Here is a 24777-nt window from a genome sequence, read left to right as displayed (position 1 = left end):
AGCCGGCCGCAGTGGCCGAACGGTTCTAGGCCCTTCAGTCCGGAACCGCGCTGCTGCTACGGTCGCTGGTTCGAACCCTGTCTCGGACATGGATGTGTGTGACGTCCTTAGGTTAGTTAGGTTTAAGTAGTTCTAAGTCTAGGGGACTGACGACTTCAGATGTTAAGTCCCATAGTGCTTAGAGCCATGTGAACCATTTTTGTGATATGATGTCATAAACATTGAGAAGCGTAAAAAAGTAGCTTTCCAGAAAACATGGGAGAATGTTGAAAGAATCGGGAGAGGGGTGGGGATGGGGGGAGAGAGGTTCCTAGTTGTGGTAGAAATCAAATTATTTCAAAAAGTTCAGTGAAAGTACTTTATTACATAATGTAGTAGCTGAAACAAAGTTTCCAATTCATTTCAAGTTTCCTCTTTATTGTCCTTTTCTGCTTTATTTGTTACTGTTCGCAACTTCAGAATTGGCCCAACAGTATCGCATAACGTAGTACACAACATTGGTTCTGAAGGAAAAACTAAGCAGTGTAGTAGAAAAGTATACAAATCACTGATCAAGACTGCAGAAGTTTCTTTCTGAAGATATGTTGTTGTCACGGCACTTAGCGCGAGATCTACTTTCTCGCACAGCTCGTTCAAAACTTAACAGTTACTGTAGTTCAGCCGCTGTGATAGGCCATATCTTCCGCTCTTACCGAGATTTTGTGCCTATATACACGTTCCTCTTTGCATAGGACGAGAGAGTGCAAAGTTGTACGGGCTGTCTGAACCTCTTACCTCCAGCCGACCTTTTCGCGTATGACGGGAATGAAGGCAAAACTGTGTCCATGTGTGAAAGGTCATCCAATGATAGACGGATGCTGCCGACAGAAATCTTTACTCGCAAACGGGCTTTCAGGCAGAACGGCAAGAGAAGACACATGTGTTTGCTGGAGATATTATTGACCGCGCTGACTAAAGAGATTTCGAGAGGAGGACAGCTAGGTGCTAAATCGCCGTTTTATTTGGACAGTATAAACAAAAGACGCGTCGTTTTGACATCGTAATAGCGGCAGGAGTTCGCGCAGGGGGCGATATAAAGTAAAAAGAACGATCACATAAAACTAGGAGTAGGAAATGTATTCATATTTGCCATGTTGCTGGCGGAAAGAGTACGTGGTCTCATTAACTTGGACTATAAAGTTTATTTCAGTCAACGCAAACCCCACTTTTTTTTAGTTGGCTGGATCAGTATCTTCTTATCAGTCATTATCAATTGGTGTATAAGACAAGGAACAGTGTAGAAACGCTCTGCAGCCCAACATAGCTGTGGGCGCGTAGCAACCTGTGTCAGGCTCGTCCACGATAACATTTTTCGCTTGTCTACAGCATCAAACGGCGTCACTGACGCTTCCTTCGCTTACCAACACTATGCTTCCCCACCAGTGCGGTGTCGTCGGTTCCATCAATCGGCGCCGGACACATCTGACATGTACTCCAGGACAGGACCATCTCCGAAACTACGTCATCTGATTACTTGCCATACCTGTGAAAACGCAATTTAATTACTTATTAATTCTCTACGTTTGTCGATAACTCTGGACTGCTCTTCCGTAATGAAACGCAGTCTCATCTGCTGTATTATTTTACGTCAGCCTAACTTTAAATCACACGCGCAAATCAAACTGCATTAGCTCGGACAGATATGTATGGCTGCGTAAGGACTTTCGCTGGCCAGCCTACTCACCCAGTACCCTATACACTACTTAGCAATCCAGGCACCTTGCAACGACACTGCATCCGTATGCCACCTCTCATGCAGCCCCCCCCCCCCCCCTCCCCATGCCTTATCCATCCTCTCACACCTGAACTCCTACTATCCAATCACGAAATTCGTCCCGAGATTTATCCTTGTTTCTAGCCGCAGTAAGAACGCCACACCTTACGCAACCATTCCAGTTTGCTCCTTCCTCTCAATGACTTTTAATCATTAGCAGCGGTTCCACAGTGTCCAACAGTCTTACTCATCATTCCACTTCTGTATCATCATTTTGATGCACCACAAGCATCTTCATCATACAACAGCTCTCTTAATACTTTGCCGTCCACACGTCTCTTACAAATTTATTCGCTTGGCGCCGGCAACGCTAATTCGGATTACTTGGCTTGTCGTCGACCGTTCTTGACATAATCGAGAGATTATAAATTATTACGTTTTACTAATCTCATCGTCATTTCTCATAAGTTCTCAACCCTGTTCTCCTACTTTCATGAAATTTCGATGATATACTACGTAAATAAATACAAAATTCGTTTGTTTCATATATTTGTTTATTTCCATTGTCTTTGGTAGCCGCGCGGGATTAGCCGAGCGATCTAAGGCGCTGCAGTCATGGACTGTGCGGCTGGTCCCGGAGGTTCGAGTTCTCCCTCGGGCATGGCTTTGTGTGTGTGTGTGTGTGTGTGTTTGTGTTTGTCCTTAGGATAATTTAGGTTAAGAAGTGTGTAAGCTTAGGGACTGATTACCTTAGCAGTTAAGTCCCATAGGATTTCGCACACATTTGAACATTTATGTCTTACGTACTTAATATTTCTCTTTCATATGATACGCAGCAAAATAGTCTCCAAGATGTAACGTAACTCCACAAGATTGCACATTAAGTTTATTCTTTTATTTTTTATTTTTTTTATTTTTTTATTTTTTATTTTGTAACATACATGGCAGTTTCTTCGTTTTTCGTTTATTGGTTTCGGAAATACGTTTGTCTATTAGTTGGTGTTGCTTTATGTGACCGGAAAGTCTGTCAATCGGATCGTGATGAGACGTACGCGATGTAGTGGCAAATTCCAAGTTTTGCCCCGCGCATTCATCGTAAATAATCGTATCGTCTCTTTCGACTGCCATGATGAAACGGCACAAGTGCGTATAAAAACAAAAAAACTTGTTGACGTCTGTAACTTATTGTTACGTCAACAAAACACCAACAGAATAAAAAAAAGTACTACAGTGCTGTCGCCGGCCACAGTGCGATACTTTGCTCACGACACCACTGTGGTATCGCCGGACGGCAGAGTGTTAACATTGGTTTGGGTTATTGTATACTAGTTCTAATATAAAATCATCCAAAAAGCTTTAAAATTCCTAATAGGTATCCACCAAAGGGCAACGGCCTTGCCGCAGTGGATACACCGGTTTCCGTGAGATCACCAAGTTAAGCGCTGTCGGGCGTGGTCGGCACTTGGGTGCGTGACCATCCTGGCCGCCATGCGCTGTTGCCATATTTCGGGGTGCACTCAGCCTCGTGATGCCAACTGAGGAGCTACTCGACCGAATAGTAGCGGCTTCGGTCACGGAAAACCATCATAACAGGGAGAGCGGTGTGCTGACCACACGCCCCTCCTATCCGAACCTCAATTGAGGATGACACGGCGGTCGGATGGTCCCGATGGGCCACTTGTGGCCTGAGGACGGAGTGCTGAGTGCTGCTGCTGAGTCTTCTAGTACGAGTCGTCAAGATACGTTCGCTGCTACCTTAGCCTGATGCAGCATCGCCAAGATACATTACGCTACCGATGTACGAATGAGTCGTCTCGCGGCGATGCGCATTAATAAAATCTTCTTGGGTATCTGGCGTTCTGATCAGCCTCGTCCATCGGGCTAAAGTCACCTTAGGCGCTGAAAACCTGCCACTAGAACTAAGCCATCTCCGAAAAGTCTTCTGGGAAAATGGGTACAATCACCGCCAGGTAATACACACTATTTCTGGCGAGACACGCAAGGGAAACACCACGGAAGAGAACAAGAAACCTGCGTTTCTGTGGAACAGTGTCGGGAAAGATTACTCGGCTTCTGAAGAGACGCAACATTTCATCAGTGTTGAGGCCCCCATCAAAAGTAGTACGGCTCATGGGGCCGGTGAAGGACGATTTACACTCCAGGCTTTCTGACTTCTAAAAGATACCATGACGTCGCTGCTGCTACGTCGACCAAACAGTACGCACCGTAAAGCCGGACGGAACAAGAGAGGCGCTTACGTCTATGCTGCCCCGAAAAATCAACCGTGGCATGATACGATTTCGAAAATCGATACACGATTAATTTCGATGAAACATCTATCATTATGAGGACGAAGTGATTTTGGAATAGCGTAATAACAGAAGCTATAGAAACAAATATCTCTGAAAACACCACTTGACCATGACCGAGGAGAGCCTGGTGGAAAGTTTGTGAGATTTTTAACCACCTGACGCCAAAGAAGGGTCTATTAATTACGGTTACCAAATTTGTCCCATGTACATACCTGTACAATTACTTTCATAATACAATGTTTACATTTGTGTTTCTCTCCACTGTTTATTATTTTATACGGATGTTGATAATGACTTAGAATTGAAACCATTATAGTCAATAATGACTGATACAAACCTTATAGTTACAATTGCAGGAAAGACAGACGCCAGACTGAGATTCTGTGAGAGAAATCTCCCAAAATGTGTTCCACCCACGAGGGAAATAGCTTACAAAACCGTCATTCCACCGATAGTTGCCTATATTTTCTCAGTGGGTTCGCTGATCGAGAGAATAGCAATGTGATTGCTCACGGGATCATTCAGTGAGTGCGAAAGCGTCGCGGAAGTGTTCATCAAATTGTAGTCGCAGATGCTACAAAAGAGGCGTTGCGTATCACTGAGAAGTTTACGAAATTCTGAAAGCGTAAGTTCTTAGAAAAGAGAAAGAGCGTATTGGTTTCTCATACGTCGCGGACAGACCATGAAGGTACAACTGGAGAGATTCGAGCCTACATGGGGGCTTACGAACATTCGCTCTACTCGCGTGTCATTCGCGGTCAGAGTAGGAAAAGCGGGAAACTGTTGGTGGAGCGCCAAACACCCGCCGCCACACTCCGTAAGGCGCCTTGACGAGTGTAGAGCAAACGTATTGCCGCATTAAATATGCGGTGCTTTAAAACATGACAGTAACGACGTGCCATTGGAACTTTAAAAAGAAGTTGTGCTGGAAATAACATGCTGACAGCCTCTGTTTTTTTTTTTTAAGTATCCATACTTGCTTCACGTACTACAGACACAATGACAGATTCATATTTTGTGAATAAAAGTCTAGTTGCTGCCTGTATATCTGTTATTTGCATTTTTATTTCCCCTTCGTATTTCGCAGTGTAAGCTACATCATGAGCGTTTCCAGGCTCTACTCGAGATTTCCGTCATGATAGTGTGAAGCAGTCGCACCTGCATAGTCTATAGCATGAAACTGCTTCGTTGGTAGCTCGTGGCGAATTTCAGACTCTCACAAAATACATTATGCAGCTGTGACTGCTTAACCACGTCATGACGAAAAACCTCTTGTGGATCGTGGAAAGCCGGATGATGGACTTTTCGCTCCGGAATAGGTGTCGTAAATGAAAACCTAAGAAAGCTCAATACTGACAGTGAACGGATTTTTACCCGTAACGTACATGAACTTCGTTTTTTCGACTCGGCCTCGAGAAATCAAGATAGCGACTTTAATGTTTACTACGAATCGGTCATTACAGTCGCTCATTCTCAAATAGGTTTGAGACGAAGATCGTCCTCTGAGAATATTTTCGAATGAGTTTTGTTCCCTATCCTGCCGTCTCATCATTCAGTACTTTTCACAGTAGCACAGCTTTCTTCTTTCCTTGTTGCCCACTACCACGGTCCAAACAAAAAAAGAACTGCACTCTCTCTTTCAAGACTTGATGCTATGATAGCTCTGTGTTTAATACTGCTGTACGCTTAAATACACAGCTGATATGCGTTCTTCTTTAGCACACGGCATAAGGAGCGTGTATATAGGCACTTATAGAGTTCCGTCGTCCTGGGCTTTCACCATTGCTGCAGGTGCGCTGTCGGACAAGGACTCTTCAGAACTGAGCGTCCTATGAGAAACGAGTCCCATCTATAGGGTCCACAGTCTCATTACGCACACTGCACCGTGAAAGCGTCGCATAGTTGCGCACGCGCGGTCTGGAGTTCATCGCCGAAACGCTGGAGGGCTTCTTCCTGTCCAGAGTTGTTCCAGCCGGCGAATTGGGTGCGATGCCGTTGTCTGGCGGTGAGGCGGTGCCATCCTGGCCGCACCAACTCCGCGCTGCGCTTCGACGTTTCCAACACCCGATGCCCTCCTCAGGAAAGGCTTTCCAGTTTTAGCACCAGCCTGAAGAACAGACAACACACTAAGCACACAGCTTTCGAAACACCGTAGCACAAACGCTGTATCAATTAAAGTAACTTGTAAGCCAGAGACTCTCACGAGACATGTAGAGAAGGTGGTAATCTCAGCAGTTGTTGTCTTGCCCAACTCCCTTACTAAGAGAGACAGATATAAAAAATTATAACCGGGATTCCAATCACAAATTCGGACTGCTTATACACTCATGCACACAAATTAAGGATAATAGCAGAATGTGGCACTACAAAAAACTGACGCTAATACCATTGGGACATAGGGAACACACGTGACACAGATGTGTAAGTCCACGGTATTGGTGATAGGTTGAGAAAACCGTCACGAAACACATGTGCTACAAAACGCCACAGTTTCCTGCGCGTGTACCCCGACATCAATACGGGATGCGATCACCATGCACACGTACACAGGCCGCACAACGGGTTGGCATACTCTGGATCAGGTGGTCGAGCAGCTGCTGGTTATAGCCTCCCATTCTTGCACCAGTGCCTGTCGGAGCTCCTGAAGGGTCTTAGGGGTTTGAAGACGTGCACTGATACGTCGACTGAGAGTATCCCAGACGTGCTCGATGGGGTTTAGGTCTGGAGAACAGGCAGGCCACTCCATTCGCCCGATATCTTCTGCTTCAAGGTACTCCTCCACGATGGCAACTCGGTGGGGCGGTGCGTTATTATCCATCAGGAGGGTGGGACCCACTGCATCCCTGAAAATGCGAACATACTGGTGCAAAATGACGTCCCGATACACCTGACCTGTTACAGTTCCTCTGTCAGAAATGCAGGGGTGTACGTGCACCAATCATAATCCCACCCCACACCATCAAACCACGACCTCCATACAGGTCTTTTACAAGAACATTAAGTTGGTATCTGGTTTCCGGTTGACTCCATATGAAAACCCGGAGAGAATGACAGTTCAGACTATACCTCGACACGTCCGTGACATAACCTGGGACCACTGTTCCAATGAACATGTGCTGTGTTCTTGACACCAGGCTTTACGGGCTCTCCTGTGACCATGGGTCAGTGTGATGCACCTTGCAGGTCTCCAGGCGAAAGAACCATTTTTGTTCAGTCGTCTGTAGACTGTGTGTCAGGAGGCAACTGTTCCAGTGGCTGCGGTAGGGTTCCGAGCAAGGCTATCTGTAGTACTCCGTGGCCGTCTACGGGCACTGATGGTGAGGTATCGGTCTTCTTGTGATGTACACTGTGGACGTCCCGTACTGTAGCGCCTGGACGCGTTTCCTGTCTGCTGGAATCGTTGCCATAATCTTGATATCACACTTTGTGGCACATGTAGGACCTGTGCTATGACCTGCTGTGTTTGGCCAGCCTCCAGTCGTCCTAGTATTCTACCCCTCATAATGTCATCAATATGATGTGTTCTTTGAGCCATTTTCAACAATGTCACCATTAGCACGCGTCTGAAAACGACTGCACAGTAGTCTCACATGCACCAACACACCTCCGCGTATGTGGACTGCTGCCAGCGCCACCGTGCGACCACCTCAGGTCAAATGCACCGCATGGGCATACCCCGAGGTGATTTAAACTCGCAAACAGTCCACCGGAGCGTTGTTTCACCATGTATCAGCATTATCCTTAATTTATGAGCACGCGTGTATAATTATGAATTGAATTGTAGGAGGAATGGCTTAGTACATCAGCTCGTTAAAAAGGTGACGAATTTAATCTGCTTATTTATAGTCTCTAAGACAAAAAAAGAAGCACCACGAGGGCATTCTACGAAAGGGACGAAAATCGGTAGATGTAATGGACATGTACAGAAAACAAATGTTGGAATTTCATAAAAATTGGATGATATAGTGAAGAGAAAGATATTCATGCATTGAGCAAGACAGTAACGCCTTGGTCCACCTCTAGCCCTTATGCAAGCAGTTATTCGGCATTGCATTGTTTGATAGAGTGTTTGGATGTCTTCCTCAGGGATATGGTGCCAAATTCTGTCCAATTGGCGAGTTAGATAGTCAAAATCCGGAGACGATAGGGGGATACGCCCATATCACTCCAAACGTTCTCAACTATAGAGGGACCCGGCGACCATGCTGGTCAACGTGGGGTTTGGCAGGCACGAAGACAAGCAGTAGAAAGTCCCGCCGAGTAACGGTGATTATCTTGCTGAAAAGTAAGCCCAGAATGGCTTCCTATGAAGCCAACAAAACGGGGCGTAGAATATCGTAGATGAATAATGCTTCAAATGGCTCTAAACGCTATGGGACTTAACTTCTGAGGTCATCAGTCCCCTAGAACTTAGAACTACTTAAAGCTAACCAACCTAAGGACATCACACACATCCATGCCCGAGGCAGGATTCGAACCTGAGACCGTAACGGTCGCGCGGTTCCAGACTGTAGCGCCTAGAACCGTTCGGCCACCCCGGCCGGCTCGTCGATGAACTACACTGCTCTAAGGGTGCCGCTGATGACAACCGAAGAGGTACTGCTGTGGAGAAAAGAAAAGCCAACCCTGACCTGGTTTCCTGGTTTCTACTACAAGGATGCCGTATCTCTTCCCAACTGGGAAAGTCTGGAGCATTATGGCCAAGACCCTCCAACCAGCTCTGGACTTCGAGGTCTGACGAGCCAATTGGACAGAAACTGGCATGGTATCCCTCAGTATGATATCCAACAATTCTGTAAATCAGTGTCAAACTGAATAACTGCTTGCATAAGAGCCAGAGATAGACCAACACATTACTGACGCTCAGTTTCTAAAGATCCTTCTCTTGAATAAATCATCCAATTTTTCTGAAATTCTAATCGTTAGTTTGTCTGTAAATTACATCATACCTACCGATTTCCGTCCCATTTGGATAATATCTTCATGCTGCGTCGCTCTTTCCTTTGTCTTAGAATGTACATTGGATATAATATTACCCAGCTAACTGAAACCACCGGTAACTTGCCTAAGTACAGAACAATCAGACCTTGAGTGTGGAGCAGTTTTCAAGATTATCAGACATTTGACGATCGCTCTACAGCTTTCACACAGGCACAGAACTAAGAACTTACACTAAATGAGCGCAGTTGGAGACAGTGGGAAGGCACAGTCAAAGAGAAATACAATTATTGCTTGTTAAACATGGAAAATGATGTGCTTTGTTCATATTAATTGATAGTGCCACGATAAATCGAGATGTGCAGCTCATTTCTATTTTCAAATTATTGCTAATGGCGACTTATATAGCAGTTGGCATTAACGGCGTGTCGACCTTCTAATGTTAAATAATGTTCCCTACTCAGATTCATTTCTCAGTCTTATATCAAGAAATCAGAAAAGAACGTACAATAGCAAACCACAAATAAGGAAATAGAAAATCAAAGTCAGAAATTACAATTGAGTTTGCCTTCCTACTCACTTTCACTTTCAGTTCCACAACATTTGCATATGATTGTTTTAGCAGAATGAGTGGAACACACATACTTGGAACACCTGCAACAAACTAAGAACACACTTGCCATATTGTCTTTTTCCTTTTTAGAGCTTTTACTCTTCGAACAGATGTGACATCTTCCTCTTGAATAAAATTCAACAGACTGAACAGTTGCAGTAATGCTGGGCAGCGTTTTTCCTAGAACATTTTCCGTTGCAGAGATGATAGGCTTTTGTAAACCCATGATATTCTTTGCTCTCTCTTCCACAGCTGGCCTAATGAGCAGTTGGCCTAATTCTAGCAGATACAGCCCTCTTACATTATGTTTCTTATTCCGGATTGGGTTGTTATCGTGAAAATCGTTCCAGCATTGAGACAGGCAATATCAATGAAGGTGAAACAGAGAGAGATAATGGCCATCTTCGCGTCCCTCGTGTTACTGAATGATGTCACGTCATTTGATCAATGCTCTCTCTGCCCCCTTTTGTTTCATTGTAGTAGAGGTTAATGTTTGTCTTTTTCTTCTCTGTCGACCCATCCACCTTGTTATCGTTGTTTTGTGTGGAAAGAAGTAGGAGAATCTTAGTAGGCTTCAGTTTGGAGATGTATGAAACCAAGGTACCTGGTGAGTTGCCTGTTTTCGGATCTGTGAATAAGAACTTAGAGGAATATAGCTCTCGACTCTGCGTCTTCTTTAGCTGTTTTGGTATGTGTTTTCTGTTACTCTTCAATGTTCCCACCAAAGGTAACTCGTCATCATTGTAAAGCTCCTCAGCTAGGTCTATGGATGCATAGAAACGATCTGTTGTTATATTTCTTCCACTTCCTGCCAGCAGATTCACTAGGCCTCTAACAACTGCCTTTGCAATCCGTTCCTCGGCAGGTCGTTCATCCTTGCCTGCACAGACCTCCATTTTTAGAACATACCGACTGTGTGCATCCGATAACATCCTAATCAACATGCCAACTTGTGTTTCATAAAGACTTTAAAGGGACATCTTCCTCGAAATATGGAGAGCATTTCATCGATCGCTAGATCTGCACTTGGTATGTAGTATTTTCCAACCTTTCGTCAATTTTGTCGAAAACTTCTCGAAGGGGGCAAAACTTATCCTGCCTTCTTCTTTCGGTTCTTGTTTCTTTCACCAGCTGCGACATAGTCGCGAATATGAGCAGTGATCCAATACTCTCAAATGTTTCTTACCCCAGTCTTTGATCACAATATCAGTTCCTTTGACGATGACCGGTTTCAGTCAATAATGACTACCTTTAGATCTGTTCAACACCATGTCCTAATGTGATAAGGCGATGCCATTACGGCCTTACCACATTAGGACATGGTGTAGAACAGATCTGAAGATAGTCATTATTGACTGAACCGGCATCGTCAAAGGAACTGATATTGTGATCAAAGACTGGCGTAAAAAACATTTCTTATTTCTTTATTATCAAATCTAATCAGGGACGGAAGTTCTCCACATCGAATACAACTCACTGTTGCTATGTAGATATTCATTCCCCGTACTTTCCCCCATAAGTGCTCAAGAGGCAGTCAAGTGTCATTGCTTGTGCCCATGAGTATCAAAATCCCAATGAAGGCATACATTTCTTCTATGGTTGTAAGTTTTAAGGTCTAATTACGAGCTTCGTGGTTTGTATAGTCCATGATAATCTTCATAATTTCGGGAGTTATAAACGTTTTGAGAGATTCTGACACTAGAGGTGTGAAAAACCTTTACAAAAATTCACTATATTTTGTACTGAACTGCGTACTTGCCTTGGAGGCGCAGTAATATATTCCCTACCACTTTTTGCTGTAACAGTTATGCTGGAAGCAGCTGCATGCTGTTCATCAGGGGATGAACTCCGTGAGGTTGTATTAACGTATCATCTTCTTCTGGATTAGTTTCATCACCTTCATTTGCTTCATTTACTATAGCTGACATCTCTTCATCTGTGAGAAACCTCTGATACAGACCAGACATTTTATTAGAATTGCGAGTAATGTACAACTGCTCGAACAACAAAGAAATTTATTTCAAAACAACAATGGAAACACAATACAGCGGTACCAATAGTTAGAAACTGCATCTGTTTCCGCCATATTGAAAAATATTTTAATGAGAAAAGATGTCTCACCGATGTGAAAGGGGAGGCAGAAAGTGCCCCCCCCCACTTAAATTAAATGTAATAGGCAGACTTAAATACACTAATGGCCATTAAAATTGCTACACCACGAAGATGACGTCCTACAGACGCGAAATTTAACTGCCAGGAACAAGATGCTGTGATATGCAAATGATTAGCTTTTCAGAGCATTCACGCAAGGTTGGCGCCGGTGGCGACACCTACAACGTGCTGACATGAGGAAAGTTTCCAACCGATTTCTCATACACAAACAGCAGTTGACAGGCGTTGCATGGTGAAACGTTGTTGTGATGCCTCGTGTAAGGAGCAGAAACGCGTACCATCACGTTCCGACTTTGATAAAGGTCGGATTGTAGCCTATCGCGATTGCGGTTTATCGTCTCGCGACATTGCTGTACGCGTTGGTCGATATCCAAAGACTGTTCGCAGAATATGGAATCGGTGGGTTCAGGAGGGTAATATGGAACGCCTTGCTGGATCCCAACGACCTCGTATCACTAGCAGTCGAGATGACAGGCATCTTATCCGCCTGGCTCTAACGGATCGTGCAGCCACGTCTCGATCCCTGAGTCAACGAATGGGGACGTTTGCAAGACAACAACCATCTGTACGGACAGTTCGACGACGTTTGCAGTAGCACGGACTATCCGCTTGGAGACCATGGCTGTGGTGACCCTTGACGTTCCATCACAGACATGAGCGCCTGCGATGTTGTACTCAACGACGAACCTGGGTGTACGAATGGCAAAACGTCATTTTTTTCGGATGAATCCATGTTCTGTTTACAGCATCATGATGGTCGCATCCGTGTTCGGCGAAATCGCGGTGAACGCACATTGGAAGCATGTTTTCGTCATCGCCATACTGGCGCATTACCCGGCGTGATGGTATGGGGTGCCATTGGTTACACGTCTCGGTCACCTCTTGTTCGCATTGACGGAACTTTGAACAGTGGACGTTACATTTCAGATGTGTTACGACCCGTGGCTCTACCCTTTATTCGATCCCTGCGAAACCCTACATTTCAGCAGGATAATACACGACCACATGTTGCAGGTCCTGTACGGGCCTTTCTGGATACAGAAAATGTTCGACTGCTGCCCTGTCCAGCACATTCTCTAGATCTCCCACCAACTGTAAACGTCTGCTCAATGGTGGCCGAGCAACTGGCTCGTCACAATACGCCAGTCACTACTGTTGATGAACTGAGGTATCGTGTTGAAGCTGCATGGGCCGCTCTACCTGTACGCGCCATCCAAGCTCTGTTTGACTCAATGCCCTGGCGTATCAAGGCCGTTATTACGGCCAGAGGTGGTTGTTCTGGGTACTGATTTCTCAGGATCTATGGACCCAATTTGCGTGAAAATGTAATCACATGTGAGTTCTAGTATAATATATTTGCGTAATCAATACCCGTTTATGATCTGCATTTCTTCTTGGTGTAGCAATTTTAATAGCCAGTAGCGTATTTTAATGAGAAAAGCTGTCTCACTGATGTCTAAGGGGAGGCAAAAACTACCCACACTTAACTATAATAGGCAGATTTAAATAATTCACAAAAATTATGAAACCTTGACAGGACATTTTTCTACAACTACTTAAATACTTGCTTCTTCACTCCTAGAAATATGCATATTACACAAACAAAACAAATACTGTGGGCAATTCCCCCCTCCCCCCTAGTGATGCCAGGGTCAATGAACATTAAGTTGTTGAAATTATGTTTCTGGTTAACGATAGCTCAAGTTCAGAGTATGGTACACAAATTAACGACGTCATTAAAATCTTCATAATCCTTTCACTCGTCAACCGGTAACTGCTGCACCCTCGGATAGTCATTAATTGAATTTCTAAGGGGGTCTTTTAGCATTCCTGTTTGTCAGCACAATACTCATTATTTTTTAAGTGGGCCTCTTGCAAACTGGGCTGGGGAGATTTAAATTGATGGCACAACTTGACTAAAGGAAACGTTCGTTTGATATGGCACATCCAGATGCTAAAAGGAGTTGGTTAATTTGGTTATGAAAGGAACCGATGGTTCTACAAATTTTTGAGGGATACTAAGGTTAGGTGGGCAGGTAGGTTCAGACTGATCAAGGGCGCAGTAGTTATTCAAATGGGAAAGGGCTTGCACAGGACAGAGCAGCGACGAGAGATCCGGTTCTACAAATTTTTGAGGGAGACTAAGGTTTGAATATGGTGGGCAGGTAGGTTCAAACTGAAGAAGGGTGCAGTAGTTATCTAAATGGAAAGGGTCTTGCACAGGAAAGAGCAGCGACAAGAGATTTGGTTCTACAAATTTTTGAGGGAGACTAAGGTTTGAACGTTACGGCTAATAATGGAAGCAAGGCTAAAGAAAAATCAGGACACTTTCATAGGATTTGTCGACCTGGAAAAAGCGTTCGACAATATAAAATGGTGCAAGCTGTTCAAGATTCTGAAAAAGTAGGGGTAAGCTACAGGGAGAGACGGGTCATATACAATATGTACAACAACCAAGAAGGAATAATAAGAGTGGACGATCAAGAACGAACTCGTATTAAGAAGGGTGTAAGACAAGGCTGTAGCCTTTCGCCCCTACTCTTCAATCTGTACATAGATGAAGCAATGATGGAAATAAAAGAAAGGTTCAGGAGTGGAATTAAAATACAAGGTGAAAGGATATCAATGATACGATTCGCTGATGACATTGCTATCCTGAGTGAAAGTGAAGAAGAATTAAATGATCTGCTGAACGGAATGAACAGTCTAATGAGTACACAGTATGGTTTGAGAGTAAATCGGAGAAAGACGAAGGTAATGAGAAGTAGTAGAAATGAGAACAGCGAGAAACTTAACATCAGGATTGATGGTCACGAAGTCAATGAAGTTAAGGAATTCTGCTACCTAGGCAGTAAAATAACCAATGACGGACGGAGCAAGGGGGACATCAAAAGCAGACTCGCTATGGCAAAAAAGGCATTTCTGGCCAACAGAAGTCTACTAATATCAAATACCGGCCTTAATTTGAGGAAGAAATTTCTGAGGATGTACGTCTGGAGTACAGTATTGTATGGTAGTGAAACACGGGCTGTGGGAAAACCGGAACAGAAGAGAATCGAAGCATTTGAGATGTGGTGCTATAGACGAATGTTGAAAATTAGGTGGACTGATAAGGTAAGGAATGAGGAGGTTCTACGCAGAATCGGAGAGGAAAGGAATATGTGGAAATCATTGACAAGGAGAAGGGACATGATGATAGGACATCTGCTAAGACATGAGCGAATGACTTCCATGGTACTAGAGGGAGCTGTAGGGGGTAAAAACTGTAGAGGAAGACAGAGATTGGAATACGTCAGTTAAATAATTGAAGACGTAGGTTGCAAGTGCTACTCTGAGATGAAGAGGTTAGCACAGGAAAGGAATTCGTGGCGGGCTGCATCAAACCAGTCAGTAGACTGATGAAAAACAAAAAAAACAAAAAAAAGGTTTGAATATGGTGGGCAGGTAGGTTCAAACTGAAGAAGGGTGCAGTAGTTACGTAAAAGGGAAGGGGCTTGCACAGGAGAAAGTAGCGGCGAGAGAGCCAGCGGTCCAGTCTTGGGACAGGTGGGATAGGCAGCGGTAGCAGAGTGGCGGGGCTGTGGTTACCTATGCAGCGGACGTCCCTCGTGGAGCAGCACAGCTGGGAGAGGACGCGCACGTAGCAGGCGACCACGGCCAGCACGGTGAGCGACGCCACGGCGACACACGCGGCCACCACCAGCCACTCCTCATCCATCCCGCGGCAGGCCGCCGCGCCGCATCTGCAAACCACGGAAGACTATCAACCTGTGGTGGCCGGCACGCTCTGCCACTCCAGTGCCACTGTTTCTGCTGTGCGACTTGCTCACCACCCCCTCACAAGTTTTCATAACTATTCTTAGCAGTATACACATGGAACCAGAGGTATGATGCGCTGTCGTGCTGTAAAGTGACATTTATAGGTCGTCGTGGTTGTCGGTCTCTACCAATGAGACAGCAATCATTTCAGCTGTGCATCTTTCCCATCAACCCATCAGCAACCTTGGTAGCCACATCGTTCTTAGCAGTGTCCATCTGACGCATTGGTATGAGGCATCATGCATTGTTGTGAGGGAAAATGAAAGGTATAGGTCACGGTGGCCATCTTCTTCTGCCAGTACACCAGTGTCTTCTGGGGGGGAAGGAGCGCCGGTACCCGACACGAATCCGCCCGGCGAGGTCCGGTGATCTTCCCAGTCTGTGGATGGTTTTTAGGCGGTTTTCCATCTGCCTCGGCAAATGCTCGCTGGTTCCCCTTATTCTGCCTCACCTACACTATGTTGGTGATTGCTGCGCAAACAAGTTCTCCACGTATGCGTACAATTACTCTACCATGCAAACATAGGGGTTACTCACGTCTGGTGTGAGACATTCCCTGGGGGATCCACCGGGGGTCGAACCGCACAATAACCCTAGGTTTGGTGTGGGGTGGCGGAGGCGTCAAGTGGACTGCGGTAGTCGTTTGGTGGTTGCGGACCACTGTGGCTGCGGCGGGGATGGTGCCTCTCCGTCGTTTCTAGGTCCCCAGTTAACGTAATATAACATAACACCAGTGTCATTTTCGCTGTGCAACTTTTTCACGAACGCCTTACAAGACCTAGTAGCGAAAGTATGCTAAACACTACACAAATGGAGCCGGTGATATGGTGCATTGTTGTGCTGGAAAATGATCTTAATTGGTCGTGACGGTCTGTGGCCTCTCCAAATGCACTAAGATTGTCCTGTTGTGTTAATTTTCCACAAATCTCTCACGAGGCATGGTATTCACACTCTCCTTAGCACTGCACATTTGAAGCGATTCGTTATGATGCGTTGTTGTGCTGGAAATGACATACATAGAGCATGGTGTCTGTCGAACTTAACAGTGCATTGGAATCGTTTCTGCTGCACAACTTATCCACGAAGCCCCCACAGGTTGTAGTAGCCACACTCTTCTTAGCAATGCACATGCCAACTGAACAGGATGAATTTTGAATTACACATAGGAGTATAAAGTATTTAGTTGCTTAATATCCATACGATTTTGGCTCAAATGGCTCTGAGCACTATGCGACTTCACTTCTGAGGTCATCAGTCCCCTAAACTTACTACTACTTAAACCTAACTAACCTAAGGACATCACACATATCTATGCCCGAGGCAGGATTCGAACCTGCGACCGTAGCGGTCGCGTGGTTCCAGACTGTAGGGCCTAGAACCTCTCAGCCACCCCGGCCGGCCCATACGATTTTACAAGGATTTATTGCTTATATGCATGCACATAATTTCTTGCGTCTTTGTGGCTTTCGTGTCCCCTTTTGTCCATTTAAGTGTTTGTTGCGCTTCAGTCGTTGTTGTGGTTTTTCCTTTCATTCTGTTTTGTGGTGTAAGTCTCATTGTCTCATTCTCACACTTCTGACGTTGTTTCCTTCGGAACAACGGACCGATGACCTCGTAGTTAGGCGCCTTCCCCCCTCTTTTAAACCAACCACATAAGGCGGCAGCGTACTATTTATAGTTATGTTTTCATTTACCTTTCACAGGTGTTCAATGTGCTCTCCATTGAAATGCTTGAGAAATGTCCAGACGATAGTGAGACTCGGCTATATTGATCGTCAGAGAGAAACACAGAAAGAAAAGAGAGATGAACTTTTAACATGTTGGTATAGGGGGAAAAAGGCGAACTCTAGATTGCGGTTTATTGGTAGAATCCTGAAGCGAAGCAGTCCTTCAACAAAGAAAATAGCTTACAATACGTTAGTTCGTCCAGTCTTACAAGGAGACGGCACGGCCGTGGGGTCGGGGATTTGTCCGAAATTTAGTGTGGTGAAAGAAGACCCCTAACACCGTACGTGGTTAAAATATTAGGACACACTACTCTGAAAATCCCGAGAAAAATCGATCCAAAGTTTCTTAGGTGCGTTATGAGTCTAAAATGTTAGTCCATTGCCGAGCTTCTGTCTGGCCTAGATGGACACCGGCACGGTAGCTCAGCGTGTTCGGTCAGATAGCTAACTGCCCTCTGTAATAAAAAAACTGAGTTAATGGATCAACAACGAACTGAAATGGGTGTCTTTCGATGTCCGCCCAGAGCAGATACAACGAACGAAAACGAACAAAATGAGATTTAAAAAAAAAAAAAAAATGGTTAGGGCTCGCACACGTACGCCAGAGGTCTCGGGTTCGATTCCTCCTCTGGCACTTTTTTTACTTGTGTTCCATTTCCTTTTGTTATTCCACCAATTATTCAAAAAGTTTCTCAAACCCACATTATTTTTAAAACACTATTTTAGCTCAAGAACGTAAAGTTTTTCATTCACTGAAAAATATTCGTGCTCGTTGTTCTACTTCGTTTTATGGGGTTTCAAGGTTTAAAGGGGCTTTTGTAAGAGATCCCTTGGGATTATAACGGTCATCTGCGCATGGGACTGTGCGCGAGCCGTGAGAAGTAAACGGCAGTTTGTTTTTCAATTTCGTCGTGAACAGATGTGCCTGTTTCAAAGATCAATGTGTTATTCCGATCCGAGGTTAAACATGTCGACTGAAGTTGCTGGCTCATCTGGAATAGGAGAAGAAATTCCTGAAGAATCCATTCAGAGTTATCTATCAAAATTAAGACTGAAGGATGCAGTGGTGTATTATGAAAAGCTATTGACGGAAAATAATTTAATTGCATCGACATCTTCGGAAGAAATCTCTCACGATGCTATGTTATTGGCCGGAGAACTTTATAATAATACACTGGGGAGAATAAATATTTACTTCTCATTGACTCTTGGGGAGGTCAAACGAATCCGGTGTGATATGATACAATTTTTCAAGATGACGAAAATATGCCAGCTTGGTCTGTAAAAGTCATAGCTCCAAAATGCACTTCCTTGGTGCAACCTTGTGATGTTTACTTTTACAGGCAAGTTAAAAATTTCATAAAGCGCTTGCAAAATTGCAGCGCATTGTTACAGGAGAATCGTGTAATTCCCTGGAAGATTGTATAAAAATTCATTCTATCATTCACCATCAATTATCGTCACCAATATTCCGAGACATGATTCAGTATGCCTGGTTTGCCTCAAAATTATCAGAAACCCAAAACATTTTCGTAAATGTTAATGGGGTATGTTTTTGTACAGATTTATTGCAAAAGCCCTATGACCGTAAAAAATCCGCTTTTATATGTTGCACAAGGTGTCGCAAAAATTATTGCTTTGTTTGTTTTTACGATAATTACCACTGCGGTTCTTGTTTATAATTATTATATTATAAAAATTGAATGTTTCCCAATCGACTTTGTTATTCTGATTAAAAACCCAATGTTTCGCCTCATATACTTTACAATGAAAGTTGGAAAACCGACCGCCATGAATTGTGTTGTTGGACAAAAAGAAAATAATTTTTATTCAATAATGTAATTTGTTAAAGATAATGTAGGTTTGGGAAACTTTCTGAATAATTTGTGGAATAATAAAAGAAAATGAAAGAGAAGAAAGATGTGCCATAGGAGGAATCGAACCCGAGACCTGTGGCGAAGTAGTCCGAGCCTTAAACATCTAGGCCAGACGGCGGCTCGGCACTGGACTAACATTTTATACTCATAACGCACCTAAGAAACTTTGGATCGATTTTTCCCGGGACTTTCCGGGTAGCGCGTCATAGTATTTTAACGAAGTGAGGTGTTAGGAGTCCTCTTTCACCACACAAAATTTCGTGCAAATCACCGACCCCACGGTCGTGCCGTCTCCTTGTCTGTATGGGACCCTTACCATTTGAGTCGGATTCAAGAGATTGAAAAGGTCCAAAGAAGAGCGGCAAGATTCGTGACTGGCACATTTAGCCATCGCGAGAGCGTTACAAATCTCATAGAAAGTTTGAAGTGGGACACACTAGCAGATGGACGGCGCGCTAAACGGAAGGGGATGCTGCCTAAATTCCGAAATCCGATCTTCGCCGAGGATGTAGTGCATATACACTCCTGGAAATTGAAATAAGAACACCGTGAATTCATTGTCCCAGGAAGGGGAAACTTTATTGACACATTCCTGGGGTCAGATACATCACATGATCACACTGACAGAACCACAGGCACATAGACACAGGCAACAGAGCATGCACAATGTCGGCACTAGTACAGTGTATATCCACCTTTCGCAGCAATGCAGGCTGCTATTCTCCCATGGAGACGATCGTAGAGATGCTGGATGTAGTCCTGTGGAACGGCTTGCCATGCCATTTCCACCTGGCGCCTCAGTTGGACCAGCGTTCGTGCTGGACGTGCAGACCGCGTGAGACGACGCTTCATCCAGTCCCAAACATGCTCAATGGGGGACAGATCCGGAGATCGTGCTGGCCAGGGTAGTTGACTTACACCTTCTAGAGCACGTTGGGTGGCACGGGATACATGCGGACGTGCATTGTCCTGTTGGAACAGCAAGTTCCCTTGCCGGTCTAGGAATGGTAGAACGATGGGTTCGATGACGGTTTGGATGTACCGTGCACTATTCAGTGTCCCCTCGACGATCACCAGTGGTGTACGGCCAGTGTAGGAGATGGCTCCCCACACCATGATGCCGGGTGTTGGCCCTGTGTGCCTCGGTCGTATGCAGTCCTGATTGTGGCGCTCACCTGCACGGCGCCAAACACGCATACGACCATCATTGGCACCAAGGCAGAAGCGACTCTCATCGCTGAAGACGACACGTCTCCTTTCGTCCCTCCATTCACGCCTGTCGCGACACCACTGGAGGCGGGCTGCGCGATGTTGGGGTGTGAGCGGAAGACGGCCTAACGGTGTGCGGGACCGTAGCCCAGCTTCATGGAGACGGTTGCGAATGGTCCTCGCCGATACCCCAGGAGCAACAGTGTCCCTAATTTGCTGGGAAGTGGCGGTGTGGTCCCCTACGGCACTGCGTAGGATCCTACGGTCTTGGCGTGCATCCGTGCGTCGCTGCGGTCCGGTCCCTGGTCGACGGGCACGTGCACCTTCCGCCGACCACTGGCGACAACATCGATGTACTGTGGAGACCTCACGCCCCACGTGTTGAGCAATTCGGCGGTACGTCCACCCGGCCTCCCGCATGCCCACTATACGCCCTCGCTCAAAGTCCGTCAACTGCACATACGGTTCACGTCCACGCTGTCGCGGCATGCTGCCAGTGTTAAAGACTGCGATGGAGCTCCGTATGCCACGGCAAACTGGCTGACGGCGGCGGTGCACAAATGCTGCGCAGCTAGCGCCATTCGACGGCCAACACCGCGGTTCATGGTGTGTCCGCTGTGCCGCGCGTGTGATCATTGCTTGTACAGCCCTCTCGCAGTGTCCGGAGCAAGTATGGTGGGTCTGACACACCGGTGTCAATGTGTTCTTTTTTCCATTTCCAGGAGTGTATTATTACCACCAACTTTCAAATCGCACAACGATCACCATTCGAAGATAAGAGGAATAAGAGCTCGTACTGAGGCGTTCAGTCGTTTTTCCCTCGTGTGTTCCGCGAGTGGAACAGTGGGGGGAAAATATGACTTTGGAACGAATTGTGCCCTCTGCCACACACCGCTTGGTGACTAGCGGAGTATATATGTAAATGTAGATCTCTATAACCTGTTGCCACATCCGAGAAACAACGGAACGATTCACGTTAAGCCATCAGGCCACATATATTCGCGAGTGCCTGCTTCCATTCTTCCCATGGCTCTTCATCGCATAGAGCCTGGGAGGTATCTTCTCTCTGACTGCACACCGCCATTGTGATGTGGGACTACCAGGCAAACAGTGCTCCGTTTGATAGGTGCCCAGACGGCATCCTTATCTTGGCTGTCCGTTGACCAGAATGCCAACTTCCGTACAAAACCCGATCGTACGGACGTCTGTTGACAATTTGTATGCTTATATCGTGAATTAGACACAGGACGGGGAAATAGCGGTTTGTTGCCTAAATTTTGGACACCAGTGTATTTAGAGTGAAATATACCATATAACATGTGTCCAGTTGTAATTGGTTACAGAGTTATGGCTTTTTGAAAGTAATCCAAACGTATACGCGCAAATAACGTTAAGCAAACGAAAATGATTAATTCGCTGACAGTGAATTCCTTGACGTTTCCTGTATTTTGATTAAAAATGAAACTTCTCCAGCTGTACTCAGCATTTTATATTTATTTGCCTACTAGTGTCGACGTTGCGTCAACGCCATCTTCAGGCCCTATATAACAACGCCATACATAAAACAAACAACGTGAGACATCAGTAGTCTGTGAGCTATTGTAGAAAATAAATATATCATAAACATATTATACAGAGGATGAATTAATTAAAAGTAGTTACATTTCGTTCATTTTCACCAAGACGCCATTTGCCTTGATATTAGCAATTTATATGGTACAAACAAGAACAAATGAGGTTATATATACACGGTTATTTCCATTACAAGTCAATACCAGACATTTGAATAAAATGGGGGTATATATATAAGAGATAATAATATAGGCACGAAACAGTACGAAAATTGTGTTAAAAGCGAATAATGATACCCTAAACCCTTCATTGTGTGCACAATTTAAGTAACAGGAAGAAAATTGCATTGCCAATCTGACATATGTAAGGTATGATTCCATTGTTTATAAATAGTGAAAGGTGGAAAGAAGTTACGTTTGCATAACACTGTATCGTCATCACTCAAATGGTTCAAATGGCTCTGAGCACTATGGGATTTAACAACTGTGGTCATCAGTCCCCTAGAACGTAGAACTACTTAAACCTAACTAACCTAAGGACATCACACACATCCATGCCCGAGGCAGGATTCGAACCTGCGACCGTAGCGGTTGCGCGGTTCCGGGCTGAGCGCCTAGAACCACTAGACCACCGTTGCCGGCATCGTCATCACTATAAGGTAACAAAGTGAAATAGGTTACTTAAACATCATCATTCATAATGATACGAACAATGAGGAGGAAGAATGGTATGGAACCTAGTTAATATTTTAAAAGATAGTGGTGTAACATAAATACACATGAGTCAATTCGTGAATCTACTCATTCCAACAAGAGAAACGTAAGCTAACATGCCACCAAAATATACCATTTTAACGTCGGTGCCTCATTTATGGCCGCAAACCAGGTCTAAAATAATGTAATACTAATAGGCCTGCATTAGTAAAAGAACGATCAAGTACATAACAGTGTTCCAAATAGAAGTAGACAGGGTGGTGTCAGTCAAAACAGTTTGTCACAGTTGTAAAATACTGGCAGTTCCTCTAATAACTAATTAGTAAAGAAGAGTACGCAGTAAGATATACAAAGTATAACTTTCGTATTGTTATACATAATCTAGTCAAGGGTTGCATTAGTCAACAGCAATCATTGAAACGCCTAATCACCCACTTATTTGGACGACTGAAGTCTAACATTTATATCATCACTACACCATAATTACTCACTCATTTCTCCTATCCTTGTAAACGTGTTCTTGTATAAAATTATTAGTATAAATATATTGACTATCCACTCATTTACGAGAAAGATCATGAGAGTGAGGGTAAAACTATTCTGAATAACAGGCCCATCAATTGATTAGGTTGAACTGGATTATAGCACTCACTCTGGTATAGATCTGTAATGGAAATAACGGTATATATATATATATATATATATATATATATATATATATATATATATATATATATAAACATCATTTGTACTGGTTTGTACCATATAAATTGCTAATGTCAAGGTAAATTGCATCTTAGTGAAAATCAACGAAATGTAACTACTTTTAATGAATTCATCCTTCATATAATATCTTTATAATATATTTGTTTTGTAGAATAGCTCACGGACTACTGATGTCTCACATTATTTGTTTTATGTGTGGTGTGTTATACAGGGCCTGAAGATAGCGTTGACACAATGTTGAAACTAGTAGCCAAATAAATATGAAATCTTAAGTACAGATTGTTAATAAAAATCATACAAGCTGATGTCCCACCATCATCCAATTTAAATATGAATGTACGAAGATTTCCTGTATTAGTGGAGTACTATCTAAGGAATATGTACGGCTAGCCGAATTAAAGCGGCCGCTGGTGATATGCGAAAACCGGGTTCGTGTCCCGGTCCGGTACAAGTTTTTATTTCTGACTATTGAGCAGTAGTTATACGCCTAATTACAGCTGATGTCTAGGAATTAGCAGTCAGCGAATTAACGTCCAAGTATGGGGTGGAGCAAAATAGGTATTACGGAGTATTAATTTTATCCCAGAATTGATTCTCCTTCTGATATCGTTGCATTGAAGCTCTGAAAATTGTGTAGCTCACTCACTGATGTCCCATTTCACATTTCAGAAAGGAAACACTTCACTGGAACAGCATTTGTTGACCGTAAATACATTTTACGCTACTTTTGAACGTATCATTGTGGCGAGCCGAGCATTCAATAGGACGTTGGTCTAAGAGCAGAACAGTCCGGATTGGGCCCATTTTTAATGACAGCGAACACACACACACACACACACACACACACACACACACACACACACACACACACGAGAGAGAGAGAGAGAGAGAGAGAGAGAGAGAGAGAGAGAGAGAGAGATACTGGAGCAAGAATTTTTACTGGCTGCACAACGCTGAATTATCAGAGAACTACAGGATGTAGTATGTCCACACCGTAATGCGAACATCTTCCACCTCCTTCAGGAGACCTTCAGAGATCAGATCGTAGCCTCCTGGACACCTTAGAAAATCACTAGACATGGTGTGAGGTGGCTCCCTTTAAAGTGATGATCTCAACAAGTGTGATCATTTCTTACGGGGTTATTTCTGAGAGACAAGGTCTTCAAAGATGCATCCGGGACGCTCCCGGACATTGGTTTTGCAATGTACAGACGTATTCATTCAGTGGAAAATAATGTTCAAGGTCCTACAAACTCAGTGCTTCAGAAGGAAAGCATAAATATGGAAACAAGAACTTAACGCTCCATATTATGTAGTCATGGCCGGCAACTTTCTAACATCTACCT

General features: G+C 44.3%; 1 long non-coding RNA gene across 1 annotated transcript in view; it reads right to left on the bottom strand.

The window, feature by feature from the left end:
- Window positions 1-4392: 4392 nt before the first annotated feature.
- The window catches only part of LOC124552611, a 66430-nt gene continuing 46045 nt past the window's right edge, over window positions 4393-24777 (bottom strand). Inside the window, exons 2-3 of the long non-coding RNA XR_006967940.1 lie at window positions 15377-15531; window positions 4393-6172 (exon numbers count right to left, since the gene is read on the bottom strand). This is a non-coding gene — a long non-coding RNA (uncharacterized LOC124552611). The remainder of the gene's footprint in view (window positions 6173-15376; window positions 15532-24777) is intronic.

The sequence above is a fragment of the Schistocerca americana genome, chromosome 10 (genome assembly GCF_021461395.2).
Source record: "Schistocerca americana isolate TAMUIC-IGC-003095 chromosome 10, iqSchAmer2.1, whole genome shotgun sequence".
Taxonomy (NCBI): Eukaryota; Metazoa; Arthropoda; class Insecta; order Orthoptera; family Acrididae; genus Schistocerca; species Schistocerca americana.
This window is presented reverse-complemented; position numbering and strand designations above follow the sequence as displayed.